Genomic DNA, 6,360 nt, shown 5'->3' on the forward strand with positions numbered 1-6,360 from the left:
GAATCCGGTTTCATAGAACCCTACACCGAAGGAAGGACTACTTGCCAAGGTAGTACAAAAACATGAATATAGAAACTAGGTGAATCCACTAACTTTTATTCCTATGGGGGCAGCATAGTTCAAGAACTAGGAGATGTAGTTGGGGCCCTCTTTATGCTACATGCATTATAGTCTCCAATCTCAAAAGTACATTAGTGATCCATCCTTCCCTGTGTGGGAAGGGACACTCCTCACTCTAGTTCACTCGGTGCTAAGCTAGAGTCCCTTTGGAAATGTCTTTAATACCTTTATTAATCAACATAGCTTAATGTAGGTCACTGGTTCTATCCCTTGTATAATCATCATCATCATATCTCAATAATAATTGCATGAGTATAGTCCTCTCATTAAAATTCATATAAGTGAGGTTAGCACATTTACATATAACTTCATAATAAGACACATTGGTAAATCATTACTATCCTTATAACATTTACATCTTACCCAGCACCTCACAAACCATAGTCAAGACATTTCAATTCAACATCATACCAACCCGATCAATATTATTACAAGACATACTCCAATAAAACATCATGACTTAATCACAATTTGTCATAATTGAAGTAAAGAATAGGGATTACAAGACTTACAAACTCCCCTTCGTAATCGATAAACAAGGACTAACCATCAACCCTTAAATCAGCCTAAATAAAATACGGTGTAGTAAAATCTTGAAATAATAACCAACATGAACTAGGCTAATTGAATCACTATAACACAATCCAACACTAGTTCATAGCTTAAGACAAGTGACATAGGTCAAATTCATAATCTTGATTAATTACTCCAAACTAACATGATAACACTATAATTCACCCTAATCTATTCATTATTGATACAATAACATCATCAAGTAGTAATTCAATAAATAACCAAGTCAATTGAACCAACATTACATAACCTAGGGTTTAGAGGAATATTCCATCTTCTACAAACTAGACAAATCCATCAACAAATAACATAATTGAGTTAAAATACATTCTAATTTATTCATAATATCCAAAAGAAATCATAAACACATCAATTTAGAAGATCAATTTCGAGATTGGAAAAGTCCCACATGAAAACCTATCTTTTGAAATCAGTTTGATGGAACCCTATGAGGAAAGAGGTCTCAAAGGTGAAAAGAATCTCAAACCTTACTAATTGATGAAGATTTATGAAGAAATTTGACCCTTTGCAGCCCTTGAACCCGCCTCTAGCTTTTTCTTCAATGGGGTTTCTATGGGAGAGAGAAAGAAGAGAAGGAAGAGAGTTTTGGGTTTGGGAATTATTAGAAGCATAGGTTAGTCTAATTACCTTAGGGGATTTATATAGGTGGTTAACTAACTTAATTCCACCTCCCCTAAACCCTAATTAACCTCCTATCTAAGAGAAATAATTAATTGACTTATATGAAAACGTGCAGCAAAACAGAAACCTCATTGACTTAAATGCAATCGACGCTCCGTCGAATGGACCACGAGCCGTCTATGGCATTTCTTGGTGACATTGTACATTGACAACTTCTGCTTACTTTTGCAAGGGTCCTCCTCAAGGGCCCTTAGTTTGTCCTTGGGGAGTCGTGCCCGGACGTTTTGGCCACGAACTAACTCAAATACGTGTTACACACTCATCCACCAATTCTCATCATTTTTTCGAGTCCTAAAAGCTGGTCAAATAGGCTAAGGAACTCTAGTACCTCTTTGAACTAGTTTCCGAACGTCAAGGACGTTCATTGACGTTTTAATTTCTAAACTTCCTAAATAACTTATATTCATTAAGATAAACCTTAAAACAATGTCTAATCCTTTTGATAATCATCTTAGGTTCTAGAACACGTCTTAGATTTTTGAAGTGTTACAAGAACATCCCATTAATCCTTTCCCACAAGATCTGATTTCATATAATTTTTATATACCTAGTATTGGACTTATTCAGTAACCCCATTCCCATTGCATTAACACAACCGTAAAATCCATGTAGACAAACTAGTTAAATTTGCTTCTAACCCAATCCTGAAAAAAATTCAAAATCAAATGTGTAAATATGGCTCTGATACCATGTAGAAAATGGCAGAATAAAATTATAATCGGGAAACATTCTACTAGCTCAAGATCGTTAACCAAGATAGGAAGATTTAATTAAGGATAGGAAGATGAAAGGAGAACTGGTTTTGGGAGAAGACTATTTTACTTGGGTTGTTCTTGGGTTACTATTGGGTCTACAAAGATAATGCCACTCCTATTCATAGTTGTGTAGGGATGATTCTAAATACATATAATCTAGACCACTCTATCATTTACTACAAAAAATATCTTCTTTAGAATAAACTTATCTTCTAGCAATTTCTCAGGAATATATTAGATATTTCTTCAAGGTCACAAGGTTAGGGATTGCCCTAATATAAAGAGACAAGACAAAAGGAAGTTGTCAAGCTCAAGCTAGTGATTCTAATGTGGATACTCCATAGAAGAATCACTTTATGAACTTCGCTCAAAAGGTGAACAAGAATGTTCTCCAGATGCGGTGACCGGTATGTTACAGCTCTTCTCTATTGATGTTTATGCTCTACTTGATCCGATTTCTACATTATGTTTTGTTACTCCGTTGATAGAATAGAAGTTTGATGTTATGCCTGATATCCTAAATGAACCTTTCATAGTAACTATCCTGGTAGGTGAGTTAGTGGTTGCAAAGAGGGTATATAGAAATTGTCCTATAATGTTTCCCCCAATAGAGTTAGTCATGTAGAAATATTAGAACTTGATATGGTTGATTTTGATGTCATTTTGGGGATTGATTGGTCTGATGATTGTTTTGCTTCCATTTACTATAGAACAAGAATTGTTAAGTTCAGTTTTTTAAATGAACCCGTTTTAAAGTTGAACGGGGCAATTCTATTCTTACAGGTTATATTATCTCTTGTCTTAAGGCTTGTAAAATGAACACAAAAAGGTTATTATACCATATGGTAAGAGTCAAATATTTAGACTCTAAAAATCCTCTTATTGAGTTAGTCCCCGTAGAGAGGGAATTTCTGGAGGTATTTCCTAATGATCTTCCCGTATTCCCTCCCAAATGAGAAATTGATTTTGGTATTGACTTGCTACCAGATACTTACCCCATTTCAATTCCTCCTTATTAGATGGCTCCGGCCAAAGTGAAAGAATTGAAGGCTCAACTCAAGGACTTACTAGATAAAGACTTCATTAGACCTAGTATTTCTCAATGGGGTGCTCTGGTATTGTTTGTGAATAAGAAGAATGTCCCTTAGAGTGTGCATTGATTATGACCAACTCAATAAAGTCACTATTAAGGACAAGTATCCGCTTCCTCGGATTGACTACTTTTTTAGTCAACTCCGCTCCTATGTTGACTTTACCAGAGGTTACCAAGGGCTTCGTTGAATATTATGATGCATCCCGAGTGGGCTTACGGTGTGTCCTTATGCAACATGGGAAAGTACTGTCTTATGATTCTATAAAAGTTACGGTACATGAGAAGAATTATGCAACTCATGATCTTGATTTAGCGGCCATGTATTTGCCTTGAAAATTTGGGGGTATTATTTTTATGTTTTCCATGTTGTTGTGTATACTGACCACAAGAGTGTTCAATCTGTGCTTACTCAAAAAGAGTTGAATCTTCGACAAAGAAGGTAGTTGTGATTGTTCAAAGATTACGACATGAGTGTTCTCTACCACCCCAGCAAGGCCATTGTGGTAGTGGATGTTGTAAGTTCTATGACCATGGGTAGTGTGTCTAATGTGGAAGAAGCCAAGAAATACCTAGTGAAAGATGTTCATAGGTTGGCTCGCTTGGGTGTTAGATTAGAAGATTCTCCGAATGGTGGTGGTTTTATGGTCCATCATAACCCTAAATCGTCTTGGACGGTTTAAGTGAAGTATAAGAAAACCCTTGATGTACCATTGATGGAGTTAAAGGATTCGATTCTTGGTAAGCTTAATGAGTCATTCTCCTCACGGGGGAGTGTGTCTTGAGGTATCAAGGAAGGTTGTGTGTGCCCAATATTGATGACACTTGAGGAAGCTCATGGTTCCCGTTATTCCATTAATCCGGGTTCTACAATGATGCATCATGACATAACGGAAGTGTTCTGGGGGGAAGGCTTAAAATAGGACATACTGGATTTTGTTGCATAATGTCCAAATTGCTAACAAGTCAAAGCCGAGAACCAAAAGGCAAGTGTTGTTCGAAAAGAAATCCAAGTTCTTACTAAGAAGTGGGAAGATATTATTATGGACATCGTGGTAGGTTTACTCATACACAAAAACAACATGACTTCATATTGTTGGTTGTGGATAGGTTGACCAAATCCGCTCAATTTATTCCCGTCAAGTCCACATACTCGTCGGAAGATTATGCAAGGATCTTCATAGATAATATTGTGTGTCGCCATGGTATTCCTTTATTATTCTTATCGGATAGGGGAGCACAATTCACATCTAGGTTTTGGAGGTCATTCCAAAAAGGGTTGGGTACGAAGGTGAAGCTAAGAACCACTTTTCACCCCCAAACAAATGGTCAAGCGTAGCATACTATTCAAACCCTTGAGGATATGCTTAAAGCTTGTATAATTAACTTTTAGTGAAATTGGGATAAACACTTGCCTTTGGTTGAGTTTTCTTACAACAACAGTTACCATCCATCTATATTTTTCTGGCTCCTTTTGAGGCCTTGTATGGTAAGAGATGTAGGTCTTCAATTGGATAATTTGAAGTAGGAGATTATTCACTTTTTTGTCCCAAATTAATTTATACGACACTGGAGAAAGTTCATGAAATAAGAAATCACTCAAAAACAGCCTATAGCCGGCAAAAGTCTTATGCCGACAATAGGAGAAGAGACTTAGAGTTTGAAGAAGGTGATAAAGCGTATCTAAAAATTTCACCTACAAAAGATGTGGTGAGATTTGGTAAAAATGGAAGTCGATTCCTCGTTATGTGGGTCCTCATGAAATTTTACCAAAAGGTTGCATATGAGTTGAAGTTACCTAGTGAATTGGCTTCGATTCATCCGGTGTTTCATGATTCCATGCTTAAGAATTGTATCGGTGATCCCGAGTTCATTCTTCCTATTGATGGTCTAGAAGTTCAAGAGAAACTCCTGTATGAGGAGGATCTGGCTGAAATTCTTGACAGAATAGTAATGTAGTTAAGAAACAAGCAGGCGTCTTCCGTAAAGGTATTACGAAAGAACCAACTAGTTGAGGTGCAACATGAGAGGCCGATGCCGACATGAAGTGTTGTTGCCCTCATATATTTGATAAATAAGGTTAGTTGTTCCTATTTATAGTAAAAAATAATGAGTTTATTTGAAGTTGTCTTGAGTTTTGGTAAAATATTAAATATATGTTTTGTTACAAAGATCACAGTAACCTATGAATATAGAAGTGAAAGTTTTCAAAAAATGCGCTTTCACTTTATTTGAACTTATGTGGTGTATTTTGGTCTGTTGTGCCTTAATGAGTTGTATTGAGCATGATGATATGTGTTGAAGAGAACTTTGGCATAAGTGAATATACATGTAGTGAATGTTAAGCTCTTATGAGTTGAAAATCATGTTTTGAGTTGCATTGTGTAAAAGATCATGTGTTTATGTTAATTTGAGTTGTAAATAATGTTTTGATATGTTGTTGTTGGTTGTCCTCGTAGTCTCGAGTATTTTTCTTTCATACAAAGGATTTTAGTGTCATTCGAGGGTGAATGTACCTAAGCGGGGGATAATGCAATATTCCGAAAATCTAATGCCTAATATGGAGCTTAACATGAGAGTGTAATAGTTGTAACACTATTTTCAGGTCAGTTATATTTCATATAATTCATTTAGGATGTTTTAGACTCGAAGTGTCAAGAAACGTCCATGACGTCCGAAACTAGTTCAAGAGGTGCTAGTGTGCCTTAGCCTATGTGACAAGATTTTAGGTGGTCGAATTTGATGAAATTTTGTGAAAATGTGTCTAACATGTATTAATTTTGGTTTCATGTTGAAAAGTCAGGGTACGACTCCCCAAGGAAAAACCAAAGGGTCCTTGAGGAGGACCCTTGTAATGTGGCTAAAAACATTCTTGAGACAGTTGCCATAGATGGTTGTAGGCTACGAGCGTGGCCTGATTGATGAGGTATCGTATGGACACCGTCCATGGTCACTTTATCAATTTTGTCAAGATTTAGTTTGGAAGGTCTCTTACAAAAACGACAGACTTGTAGGACGGTTTGTCCCAAGGTACGTCGACTGCCTACGACCCATAGGTCGGGGTCTCGTAGGTCAGGGTCACTGTTGTGCTGCAATGTTTTAATAATTCCAATTAATTAA

This window comes from Solanum pennellii, chromosome 4 (genome assembly GCF_001406875.1).
Source record: "Solanum pennellii chromosome 4, SPENNV200".
Lineage (NCBI taxonomy): Eukaryota > Viridiplantae > Streptophyta > Magnoliopsida > Solanales > Solanaceae > Solanum > Solanum pennellii.